Genomic DNA, 13,653 nt, shown 5'->3' with positions numbered 1-13,653 from the left:
TCTTTGCCTGGCTCCCCTGCTGCCTCTTTGCGAGGGGGGTGGTTTATATGGGAAAGAATTCTTTTCCAGGTTAGATTTTCCAATACAGCCATTCAGCTGTGCTTGTTATCCTTTTTTAAAAAGGGGTTTCTTATTTTGGAACTGAGAAAGAAGGGAGAATTCTGTGAAAAAAAAAAACCAGTGAGGTTTAAAACACACACTGTCCCAAATGTTCATTTAAATTTAGAAATATTCACACAATATCATCCAATCACTCTTCCATCTTAGATATTAGAGCCTAATCATCAATTAGTCTTCCTTTTTGCTTTGTCTGAGCCTATCTTTGAAGGCTGGTTCTATGGGAACGGTTGTCAAGGCAACCGGGACCACCAGGCTGGTCGCCTTAGTTCATCCTGCTGGTCTCCAACTTCGGGAGCACGACTGTATGCTGGGGGTTCTGTTCTGCCGCTTAGTGTACCTGGATTAAAATGAATAATCATTTGGTAATTTGGGGAAATTTTTTACATCTTGTGATGAGGCATTGAAAGAAATGATATTGTCATTTTGTTCATCAGCTGGCTTTTAACTGATGTGCCCCCCTAACGGTACACTAATATCATGTACAATATCACCCCCAAAGACTTTGATATGTGGATTTAACATGATGTCCTAATAAAAGTCTGAGTCAAGAAAACTACCCAGATTTTCAACTCTGCAAAGATGAAAATTGTGGTCTAAATATTATTCACAGTCTACATTTCTCTACTGATACCAATGTTAACACTCCAGGAATGAGACTCCTCACCCACTCCGTGTAAATTTTTAAATGTTTCTTTCAGCACAGCTTTTAGATTTTATTTTTTCTTAAGCCATTGTCATCTAATGTAAGAGTTTTTAAGCAGATAATTTCCCATTTGTTTTGTTTAGGGAAAATCCATAATACTCTATGATTTGGCTCTATTCTGAACTTAGCTATTCCCTAAAGTCATCTTTTAAATGAAATGAGGAACTTGGAAAAACAGTTTTGTTTCCAATACAGTAGAAATTAGTGGATCAACTTTCCTAGCTCAGCAACTCTGTACTAATACTTGCACTAACAAAATTATTCGGAAGCATACAGAGATGCATATGATTCAGTCCTTGCTTCAAAAGCTTTGCTGTGGTCTACGCGGTACCTGGCTGGCTCAGTTGGGAGAGCAGTTCAAGCCCCATGTTGCGTGTCGAGCTTACTTAAAAAAAAGCTTATGGCCTACTGGAAGAGACAAAAATCTGTATCTTTTCATTCCAAAAGTATTTATTAAGTATTTATTATGTACCAGGAATGATGCTAAGTCTTAGAGAGAATATTAAAAAAACACAATATTCATGATCCCTGCTCTCATGACATTTACACGCTAGTTGGGAAGAAGTCATTATAATACAAATTAAAATAAGCAGAAATACAAGAAAGACTTCAGAGAGAATCTGATGTGGCAGGTTTCAGGAATGAGTAGGAGTGTGCTAGATTTGCAAGGAAAGTCAGTGTGCTTTAGCCGGAGAGCCTAGGGGGTGAAAAGAACAGAGGCCTGAAATGGCAGGCTGAGATTGAGGAGATGCACGTTTGTGTTGCTAGATCATAGCACCGCAGCAAAGGCGGGTGGGAGACCAGCTACAGAGCTCTTCCTGCAGCCAGAGGGTGGGAGGTCTCAGATGCAACAATAAGGAGTTTGTGTTCTTCTCACAGCCAATGAAAGCCGCTGAAAGATTTTGATCAGAGGAGCACCATAAGTCACTGAGAGCAGCGTGAAGGATGAACTGGAGATGCAGCTGTGGAGGTGGGTAGACCAATGAGCGTGCTAGCGGTCCAGGCAAGGCTGACCCAAGGACAGGACACTCTGGACTCCGTGGAGATGTTTATCAGGTAGAACTGTGGAGATCTGACCGATTGCCCGCAGGTGCAAAGAGAGGTGGTGCGGACTTCAGGTCCCAAGCAGGAGAGGAGAACAGATTTAGGAGGTAGGGAGATGAGGAGCACGAGCTGGCTTTGGGGGAGAGAGGGAGAGCTGCCCACCAGCCACCAGCTGAGCCTAGGGCGCAGGGCTCCGGGACACTCATGCCCCACTGCCGTCTTCACCCTTAAGCCTCGGTCCCGGGCCTCGGTGTCACAGTCCTCGTTCTCACTTTCCCGGGCCCACTGCCGTGATCTGCTAACAGGTCTTGTCCGGGCCATGGCTCCAGTCTCTCCTCCGTGAAGCTGTCTCTTCGTGCTGCCCCCAGCGTGACACAACTCAGACGCGAATCTGTTAGGTGCTCATTAATTCCTTACACGACACTCGATATTGTTTCCTGATTAATTCCCTTCAGTGGCCCATACCTACTTGTCATGGGATAAAGGTCAAGCTTTCAGCACAGCCCAGGAGCCCTCTGTTAGTGGCCTTGCCTACGTCATGAAGCATCCCTAGCTCACACATTTTGCTCACACACCAGCCACACCAACCCCCTTGCAGCTCCCTGAACCCACTGTGCTGTTTTGTGCTTCCGCTGTTACTTCTTACTTCTAGGGTTGAAGAAGTAGGAGCAAATGGGCTAATTAGCGAGGACAGGACCTGGAGGAAAGAGAAAGCAAGCAGTCAGGGACCCAGGAAGAAAGGCCTGGAGAGAGACTCTGCTGGCACTTTAGGAGAGGTGTATGGATTGTAGGGGATGGGGATAAATGTGTGGGTGGTTGAAAGGGTAGGAAGTCGAACACAGAGGGAACGCTGCTGGCTCTGGGCCATTTCTGCCAGACAGAAGATCCCTCTGATGGGCAGTTTTGGCTCAAGGACTTTCCCATGACCTGACCCAGGTTTCCTCGGAATGATGTTGCAGTGGGAGGCTCTTCCTTCTCAACCCTTCCCGCTCTCCTTTCACAGATGTCAGATCTGTGTCCTGGTTTGAAGCTTCTCCCCAGTTACTCCTGCTCCCTCCCTCTTTATCTTCACAGGCATTTCTCTCAGTAAACTTCTCATCTACCTAATTCCATCTTGGTGTTTGGCTCTCTGAGGACCCAAAAGAAAATAAAAAAATAACCACATTTGGAGGTGAGGGGTACTTTTGGAGAACCACTGAACTTCATTTGTCACATAAAAAGATCCAATAACCGATATGATTCTGGAAGTTTTTCGAAGAATATTTTGAAGAATATTACAGTCATACTTCCCCTTCTACCATTTCTTTCCCTTTCCGAAGAATGCTGCATGAAATTTTCTGAATCCCAAAGGAAGGATACAGTCTGATCATAAGTGTGTTTTTTGACAAGAGGCCAAAATTCTTGAAATTAGAACAGCCCTAGAAAACGTAGGGTCAAGTTTCAGGTTCTCTATGACATGTGCTTTTTATAACAAAGTTGGTTTTGTTTTTAGGGTTTTGTGGCACTCATCATGTCCGAGGAGAATTAGCAAAAGTGTGGAGTGTTGCAAGTATCGGAATTACTCACCCAACTATCTCCCCAAAGTGTGTTAGACATCCCACGCCCCAAGCTAGGCGATTCAGAGTCATCCTGCTGCCTGCGGAGAGCCCCTTCATCTGCTCTTCTTTAGAGCACAGATTGGCCCAGAAAGGCCAAGTAGCCCAGTTCCCCGTTAGTAACAAGCTTAGGTTCCATGGTTTATGAATAGACATAGGGCCTTTCTGATGCTTTTTTTGCCTCACTGCTTGAGTGACTTTGGGCATTTTCTTCTAAATGATGAGGATTAAATGCACTTTCCTAAGGTTCTGATGAGAAAAGCCAGAATCCTGCACTTCTTATTACACTTCCTGTTCCCCACCTTCTGGCAGCTTCTCCGCATCTCTCCAGATTCCCCTGTTATCTTAGGGTCCCATGCCCAGGCCTGGCTAAGTGGGGTTGGGAGCATGGACGTGGATGGTGGGGAAATGTGGATGGGGAATCCGGGAGAGGACAGGGAAGGGGGGTCTCAGTTTCATTTCTCTTTGTCTACATTCAAGGGGAGGACAGCCTCCCGGAGGGGCTCTGGGGCTTCTCCTCACCAAGTCAGTATGTGAACCCATGTGAAAATCCATTCAATGAGTATCAAGGTGTCTCATTTAGGGGCCTTGTAGGGAAGAGGTGCTGTGGCAAATAGGGTCATTTGGGGAGGGTTTGGAAAAGGCCTGTGTTCATTGGATTGCCCAGGAAGCAGATGCTGGAGTTAGGGGTGTAACTCATTTGTGTGTGTGTGTGGGGGGGGTTATGTCCATGCAAGATAAGAGGGGGGAGGCAGGAATGAACAGGGAGCGCCTTCACTCTCTGATGCAGATGAGAGAAAGGACAGAAGCACAACTGGGCAGGGGATCCTCAGCCCCGGATTCAGAGCCTGCCCAAGGGGGGCTGGGAGCCATGACTGCCAGTCAGTGGAGTCTCTAATATGGCGCCCACCATGCTCCCATCACGGGCGAGGTCTGCTCAGGAAGTGTGGCAAAACACCAAACAAACAAACATGTTCTGAAGCTTGAAGGCAGCCAATGAACCGCGGCTTTGTTTGGGAACAGCAAATTCTTTCTTAAGAGAAGAGCTGAGAGGTGCCCTCCACGACTGGCCCCCGGGCTACTCAGAAATCCCAGGGCGAGGGTCGAGCAACCACAAGCAATAGAGTCGAGTTGTTCAGGGCACCATTACCCCCCTTAGCTCCACGGACAAGGCAGGGTCATGACTGTCCGCTGAGGGAGCAGCCAGTGCGCAGCCACCCTGCAGGGAGGGAATCTGGAAATCAGCACCTGGCCCACCCCCTCCTCCCTCAGTGCTCCTGGGGCTCCCGATTCCCCCGCCCGCCAGTCGCTGGTAGGATGCACGACGTCAGCCTTCTGAGCCGAGGCTGGGTGGACGGGCCAACAAAAAGCGCTGAGCATCCTAGGGCAGCCACAGAGGAGAAACAATGTCTTTAAGGGAGAGAGAAGCGAGCCTTGGAGAAGGCAGGATCAGGGGAAGGGGTTGCCTTGCCGGCTTCTCCCAGCCGGCTGCCTCCCGAAGTCACGGGAGCTTCCGCGAGCTCGCTCCCCACCCCCTCAGCCGCTCCACTTGGGAAGCAAGAGCCTTAGAACAAGTGATACAGAGTAATTTATCGGAGATTGAGGAAGGGAGAGTCGGAGGGGAGGAGAGAGAGGAAAGGGAGAGGGAGAGGGAAGAGGGAGAAAGGGAAAGGGGGGAGGAAGGAGAGGGAGGGAAAGGGAAATAGGAGGAGAAGGATGAAGAGGAGGAGGAGGGAGAGAGATTGAGAGAGACAGGAGGGGAGGGGGAGGGAAGAGAGGAGAGAGAGAGATTGAGAGTACTCACACATTATGATCCGTGTGCACACACACACACACACACACAAACACACTCTGTTCCTTTTTTAGCTCTCACATCGGAGCTGAGGAAGGGACCAGAATCTGAAACCAGGGACACTCCAGGACTACTTATAACCTGTCTATGCCGTCCAAATTCCCCAGTTCTGCCCACCTTTCCGAGGCCCACCCGTGGCCAGCTGCGCACGGGCCCCTAGGTCTTTCTTATCACTTCCTGCGAGCTAAGTCCTCTGCTCACTTTCCCCGGCTGCCTGCCAGCATTTATCTTGTGATGTTATTTCAGAGACACTCACGGCCACAGGAAACATTACTTCTGCTTCCCAGGAGTGGACAATGCTGGGCAAATTACTTTTGGCAGCGAGCAGTTAAGATAATTTTTTAATGATACAAGGCCTCAGCCAATGGTGTGTTGGAGACAGGCCTACTGGAGTGTACCGGCAGCTGACAGATGGTTTCTCTCCTAACTTAGTTTGACTGAGTGCGACATTTGATTTGAGCTTCTATTAAAGGGAAATAATGTATTTAATTGTTTGATGATGCTTGGCCTATTTTCAGGGAAAGAATGTAACTCCTTTTGTCTATAACACTAACGACCCCCCCCCCCCCCCCCCCCCCGTAATATGTCCAAATTCTTAAGTGCAGGCTTAGGATTTACTAAGTTACTTGTCTACAATGTTTAGAAAAGCAATTATGGGGAAAATGTCCAAATTATGTTTGGAGTCAGAGGCAATATCCCTTTATCTCCCTGCAATACTCCATCCTCTGCCTTCCCCATAGTGGGAGCTAAGTAAATTCCTGCTGATTGTCAAGAAGAAAGGCAAATGGTCTTTGGTGCTGTTTTCTGTCAGCAAGGTGATGTGATATGATGCTTTGATGTGATGGTTTGAAAGCAGCTGTCTCCATGGAATCACTTAGAGTGCGGAATGAAGAGAAAGACGCAGTTGGGAAGAGGCTTAACTCAATCACCCCTTTAAAGATTCTCTCTCCATATACAGTCAGGTTCTAAGGTGTTGGGGGTAAGGACTTCAATGGATGGATTTGAGGGGACACAATTCAGCCCCTAATACCATCTTTGCCTGTTTCACTTCTTAGCATGATCTTGTTCTTGTGGCTTAGGGGCGACCCCTCAGAAGGAACGTGCAGCTTTCTCAGAGTGGCTGTGTGATTGGACAGTCCTCACAAATTTAGGGGAACCTTATGCCCGCCACCACATGTGCTTCTTAGAAGTTGGGGAAGACATTTTTTTAAAAAGCTTTATTTATTTATTTGTTTATTTATTTATTTATTTGAGAGAGAGAGAAATAGAGAACAAGTGAGTGTGGGGGGAGGGGCAGAGGGAGAGAAAGACTCCCAAGCAGACTCCCCACTGAGTGTGGAGCCCTGTGCCAGGACCCTGAGATCAGGACCTGAGCAAGAATCAGGAGTTGGATGCTTAAATGACTGAGCCACCCAGGCACCCAAAAGTTGGGGGAAGACTTTTAAAAGTGGGGCATGTTTTCTTTTCCTTTTTTAGGATTTTATTTATTTATTTATTTATTTATTTGAGAGAGAGAGCAGGAAAGGGTAGAGGGGGAGGGAGAGGGAGAGACTCTCAAGCAGACAGCACAGAGCTTGATCCCATGACCCTGAGATCATGACGTGAGCTGAAATCAAGAGTCAGACGCTTAACCAACTGAGTCGCCCAGGCACCCCTAAAGACAGAGGCATGATTTCAAAGCCTGTTTATGAAAGGAAACCTGTACCAAATACTTTTTTTTAAATAAAGATTTTATTTATTTATTTGACAGAGAGAGAGACAGCCAGCGAGAGAGGGAACACAAGCAGGGGGAGTGGGAGAGGAAGAAGCAGGCTCCTAGTGGAGAAGCCCCATGTGGAGCTCGATCCCAGAACACTGGGATCACGCCCTGAGCCAAAGGCAGATGCTTAACGACTGAGTCACCCAGGCACCCCTGTACCAAATACTTTAGTAAAATCTAGAATTGTCTTCTAATTTTTTTACTTTTGTAAGTTTGGATTTCTGGATCAACTGTTGCTGAAATTAGGGCTTACCTGTATTCATAAACAATGACAGCTCAGCAAACATTTTCGAGGTCTTGCTTCCATGGAAAGCTCTCTGCTGGGAGTTCATGGTACAACTGTGCCCAAGACAGGCATGGAGTGTCACATTTAACAGGGCAAACAAAGGAATGGGTTACAAAGATGAGACACAGCGATGCTAAATAGGGTTTCTTTCTGGAATTCACTGCATTGTAGCCAACCATCCATCCACCCATCCATCCATCTTTCCATTTATTCATTCAGTAACACTTGCGGAGCACCTCTCATCTCTCAGGCCCTGTGAATTGGGACAACACTTGGCGATTAAGACCAGCATGGCTTGCATGACTCTTAAATGTGAGCTGTGAATTCCTTGTGCATGGTTTTTAGAGGCAGTTGTAATAGATTTATAAAATTGAGCCAAGTATAGCCCAAACTAGGTGTAGTTTGGGAAAATACTTTTCTGATGAAGATTTTTTTTCTTTTTCTTTTTTTGGTCTTTCTTTTTTTCTAAAGGTGATGTGTTGAGCAAAATTTCAGTGACTCGAGGTGTTCTTTGCAGACTGGTTTGCTGAGGTTCTATGGTATTGCCAGCAGTCTTTCAAGTCCGATGTGCTTTTGTTTTCTTTTTTGATGCACTACAATCAATGGCCTAGAAATCGTGATAAAAGATCTTCTCAATTAAAATAACCCATAAGTGCTATATATATGAGCCAGGAGCATTCATCTATTTAGAGCGGGAAAACCAAGTGGAATGGGGATAGGAAAAAAATAGATAAATATGCATACTTTCAAAAGAGTAATTATATTTTTACACCTCTTCAAGCTGTCCCATTTTCTCTTTTTCTCTTCTGTGGCAGTGCTGAATTTAACGCAAATGGAAAAACAACAGACTGAATGTTACAATAAAATACATTATATCAATCAGATGAACAAGACAAGCTTGTTGGGAAGGTTTAAATGATCTCTCTGTGCACACTCAGCCTACTGCTAACAAGGGAGTGTGGAAATTTGGCAGCCAAATTATGATGGCATGTGATGGTTAGTGACCTTATTTTGAAGCATGTTATAGTTTCCAAGGTTTATAATGCTGGAATTTCCTGGACACAGCAATACTCGATTTAAGGACATCTCTCAAATGGAAACTTAAAAACAAAACAATACAAAGCAAAAAATCAAACCAAAACAAAAAAACCCTTGTGGTTGTTGAGAAATATTTAGCCATTGCAATGGCATTCCAGGAATATCAACTACCCGCCGTGTCATCGGCCACCCTAACACTCAGGATTCTGCTTTCCCACCTACAAATATTTACTTTGCTTCGACAGAGGCAATTTTCTAAGTTATACTGTGGCCTAGTCTCTTCCTTTTTTTTTTTTTTCTTTCTTGCTTTTATAGGGATACAACATTGGGATGGCTTCCAGCCACATGTTTTGCTTGGGTAGAGCAGAATCTAGCTTTTTCTAAGCTTGCTTGCTATTGATTCCTGTAGTCTTGGATCGAAGAAGGGACCTAAGCAATCATTTGTTCCAGATGTGACATATTGTAGATGAAGAGGTGGAAGTTTTGCACATTTTCCCTTAGGCTGTTTGTCTACCAACAAAGTAACAATCTAACCATCCCTGGGTTGTGTAGATGTAGGCCAAGGAGCTAAATAATGTACACAAAACCACATCAAAATGGCCTGTCCAGAGAGCCGCCCCTGCCGCCACCAAGATGGAGACTTTGTACCTAGTCCCGTTCTTAGTGCTCAAATGCCTAACCTGATGCGGAAGAAGCCGCCTGGGGCCACATGGCGTCAGCCATGATGGTGTATGCGCTGGTGGTGGGGCCTGTGTCCTCATCCCTGGAGGAATAATTTAGGCTGTTATTGTTGAACCTCCACGTGTTGGCTTTAATGAATATGGACAATAGAGACCAGTAGCTTTCTTGGCCCACAGAGTAACTGGACAATATATTAGGGAAGGATCCGCATCCAGCTTCCTATTTACAATGGGAGGTTTAGGTTTCAGAATCTTGGACCAATCAAATGTACCAAACATTCCAAAACTCAATAGATTTCTTCTTCTATTCATTGGATTTGTCTGTGTCCTGTGGAGTTTTTCATGGCTAGAGTATTCATGAGAATGGAACTGCTGGGCAGTCTGATGGGTTCAAATGCTTTTTCAGAAGAAATCAGTGGATATTGGATTTGCTCCTGTTAATGGAGTTTTAAAGGCTGCCCCAAGCCTGTGATGTGAAATACGGAAAAGCATAAAAGCAGCAGAAAAGAAGCATCTAGAGAAAACATAGGGGCATGTTGATGCTTGAACCAGAATGTCTTCTGATATCAAAGAGACAAGCTTATCACTATTTTTTCCTGCTGGCCTATGCTGATGTACCAACGATGTTAAGTGGCATTTTCGTCTTAGTTTTTCATGTCTTAGAGAATATGTACTCAATTTCTACAACTATAATATTTAAAAAGTGACTATTTTTTACAGCTCCCGTAACATTTCTTGGAGATGACATTTCTGACTTTGAAAAATTAATGTAAAATCAGGAAGTGAGATCCTGTAAGCTGAGAACTCTGGACAGATGATCAGCTTTCCTGATGGTGCTTTGCCTTTAAAGAGAATGTGTGACAGTACATTATCTCAGATAGATATGCAAGACTGTTTCCTGCACAAGATGTATGAAAGAAGCGGAAATAAATAGCTTTTCTAATTAAAAAAAAAATAGCCTGTCCGTTTCAGTGTCTTGAAACTGATCCAGGCCCCTTCAAATAGACTATAAAGGTGATTGGAAAGAGTCCAATGTATCATTGCTTAAAAATTTCCCACATAGGTCTTCACTTTTAAAATAATGATCTGAGGGGCGCCTGGGTGGCTTAGTCGGTTAAGCATCTGCCTTCGGCTCAGGTCATGATCTCAGGGTCCTGGGATTGAGCCCCACATTGTAGGGCTCCCTGCTCAGTGGGGAGTCTGCTTGTCCCTCTCCCTCTGCCCTGCCCCCTGCTCATGCTCTCTCTCTTTTTCTCTCTCTCAAATAAATAAATAAAATCTTAAAAATAAAATGTAAAATAAAATAAAATAGTGATCTGAAACCATAAAGGGCAAAAGATGCACTTTGAGATCGTTTTTCACCTTGGTTGGCTGTGGTGTAACCGTGTATATGTTCTTCCTAATGAGCTGATTTGCGTGCGTTACAAACAGCTCAGTCCAGCAGGGCCTGTAGAGAACAGTGCAAATACAGGCACATCTAAATTCAGAGAACAGACTTGTTGCATTCCCTGGGCAGCGACTGCGGGACCAGGAGAGAAGTCAAGTGGGTCTTCCGGATCCCTCCACCTCCGGTGTGAGAAGCCTGTGCGCTGGCACTGGACAGGCATCATCTACACTGGTAAGTCGCTTGTCCTTTGAGACGCTGCATATCCCAGTTAGCCAGTTCATCCTCACTCAAAGATCGATCACAGTGATCACAACGGGTACGAGATAAGGGGTCCCCAGCCCCCACCCCCAAACATGACCTTGTCATACAGCCTGGGAAAAAGAGCCCTCTCTACAATTGGCCCTGCTGCTTTATGGTCTATACACTGTGAGCACCGGCTTTTAAGAAATCTGCTAAGAAACAGACCTCTGGCCCCGCTCCAGCGGGACCCAGCTACGTTGTCGGTTGACGGCACAGAGTTTGACGGCTCTGCCCAAGCAGCTGGGGCTCCTATCAGAAAAGCAACTTTGGAGATTTCTCTCAGTGATATGAAAGGTAGCCTTGCAGAGGATCAAAACTGGGAAGGATGGGGACATGGATTTCGTAAATTCTGGGTTGCAGGGATTTGAACCCATGGTCAAAGGGCAGCTCATCTATTTTGCTTAGTAACTGTAGATTCAGGAGCTGTAAGGGTACTTTCTCAGGGCAGACGCTCCCCCGCCACAGCCAGCTGGCGCTGCTGTCTGCGGGTCTCTTCCTCTAGAATCCGTGGGAAGTCGAGGCAGCCTGTGGCTGGCGGCTGCTCTCCCAGGTGCCCAGGCAGTGGTGTCCTAAGAGGACAAAAGCAAGGGAGAAGGCAGTCACAGAGCCACAGCAGCTGCTGGAACAGGGGCTTGCTGCCCGGCTGGCCTGGGGTGGGGGCGGGGGTGGGCAGAGGCAACACTTTCCTTCCTCTTGCTTCTGACTTGCAAATTTAGAAGCCAGGAACATTCCAGGGTGTGGGGAGGAGATGGTTTTGAACTCTGCCACGCTTGGGGAGAACAGGAGAGGAGTTTCCCCGGTCATTTATAGCACTTCCTTGACGTCGAGGAAAGGGAAGGAAAGGATTGTGATGAATACTCTAAACTAAAAATGGGGGGGAAAGGATTATAAAGGTTAGGATACTTCTTTCCTTCCTTGTTTTTCACCTGAGTGCCGCTGAGAACTCAGCGGCTTCGTGTCTTGTGTAATTGAGGACAGGAGTGAAACGGATAAATGACCATCACAGATAATCCCCGAAGCTCTTTCTCATCCATTAGCTTCAGCCTCGTCCCTCTCCCAGTCTTGTCTCCTGGCTTCTGAGGAGGAGAAAAATGAGCTGTGGGAGGCATGGGGACTCTGCCAGTGGGCCAAGGTTCAGAGGGATGCTCAGGGGGCCAGACAAAGGCTCTGCCAGGGTGTGGGGCTTCTCCACACAGGGGGAAACGACTCCTACTGGGAGACCAGGGCAGGACAACCCAATCCAGTTGGGGTCCTTTACGGAAGGGCTCGCGGAGGCTCCAGGAAATAGAGCCATTGTAGGGGAGAAGGAACTTTCCCTTCGGCCTCTGAGGGTCAGGCTGGGCCTGAGAATTCAGTTGGCAGAAGACAGATTAGCTGGGGAGACGCATACAGAGTTTATTATTACATGCTCATGGGAGCCTTCACGGGAAAGTGAAGCCCCCAAAAGTGGTTGGGCCCAAGTACTTATATACCAGATTGGACGAAGAGTATTAATTGTGAAAAAGTACCACCAACATCGGGGAAGCTAAAGGGAGATAAGGGTTACTTGCAAACCCTTGTTAGCACTGATTCTCTTGCTGCCTTCTCCCTGTCTCTCGTGATAAGGATGTTTCTTTCCCCCGGTTCAGAGAGGGCAGCTCTCGCATGGGAGTTTCATCTCCTGCTTTTAGGAAGAAAAAGGGAGGTCAGAGGGTCCTTCTTGGATCTGCAGTTTTCAAGTGCCTTTCTTTCTTTCTTTCTTCCTCCCTCCTCCCCCCTTCTTTCTTTCTTTTTCTTTCTTTCTTTTCTTTCTTTCTTTTCTTTCTTTCTTTCTTTCTTTCTTTCTTTCTTTCTTTCTTTTTCTTTCTTTCTTTCTTTCCTTTCAGTAACCTCTGTACCCAACATGGGGCTCAAACTCACAACCCTGAGATCAAGAGTCACATGCTTTACTGACTGAGCCAGCCAGGTGCCCCTCAAGTGCCTTTAGCTGGAGATAATCTTATGTAAAACTGGCATTTTGGGCATATTCTGCTACCCTTCACCATCCAGCTAGTTACTCACAAAACCGAAACTAGAAGTTGGTCCTCTTCACTTCCAGTCTGTGGGTATTTGACTACATTTCAGTCACTGTCTTGTGTCTGGGACTTGCTACTCACCCTCAACTGATGTCTCATGGGGACCTACGATGCACCAGGCCTGTTCTAGAGGCCTCCAGATTTATCTGAGCACATAAGCGTTACTGTTCCTACTTTGTGGGTGAGGACGTGGAGGAGCAGAGAGGATCAGTAGGTTAATAAATGGCACTTTCACAGTTCAGCCTACAAATATGTGCTAGGTAACACAGCAAAGTTAGATCACGAGTTTGAGTTCGAAATCTTGCCATTTGTGACAACATGGGTGGACCTAGAAGGTATTATGCTAAGTAAGTCAGACAGAGAAAGACAAATACCATATGATCTCTCTTACATGTACAATCTTAAAAAAAACAATGAACGCATACATGCAGAGAACAGATTGGTGGGCTGTGGGCATGGGCAAAACGGTGAAGTTGGTCAAAGGATACAGACTTCCAGTTATAAAATAAATGTTGTGGGGATGTAGTGTACAGCATGGTGACTATAGTTAATACTACTGGTTAATAATACTGTATTTCATATTTGAAAGTCACTAAGAGAGTATATCTTAAAAGTTCTGATCATAAGAAAACAAATTTCTCGCTGCATATGGTGACATGTTAACAAGACTTATTATTGCGGTAATCATCTCACCGTTTATACAGACTGAGCCGGCCAGGTGCCCCTTTTTTGCAATATATGCAAATATCAAATCATTATATTGTACACCCAACACTAATACAATGTATGTCAATTATACCTCAACTTTAAAAAGGGAGGAGAATTCAACCTCAGG

General features: G+C 45.8%; 1 pseudogene; it reads left to right on the top strand.

Moving 5' to 3' along the window:
• Nucleotides 1-7,163: 7,163 nt before the first annotated feature.
• Nucleotides 7,164-10,153, top strand: LOC117804485 (annotated as a pseudogene).
• Nucleotides 10,154-13,653: the final 3,500 nt, after the last annotated feature.

Source organism: Ailuropoda melanoleuca, chromosome 11, assembly GCF_002007445.2.
Source record: "Ailuropoda melanoleuca isolate Jingjing chromosome 11, ASM200744v2, whole genome shotgun sequence".
NCBI classification, from domain to species: domain Eukaryota; kingdom Metazoa; phylum Chordata; class Mammalia; order Carnivora; family Ursidae; genus Ailuropoda; species Ailuropoda melanoleuca.
Note: the sequence above shows the minus strand (reverse complement) of the source record. Positions and strands in the feature narration are given on the sequence as shown.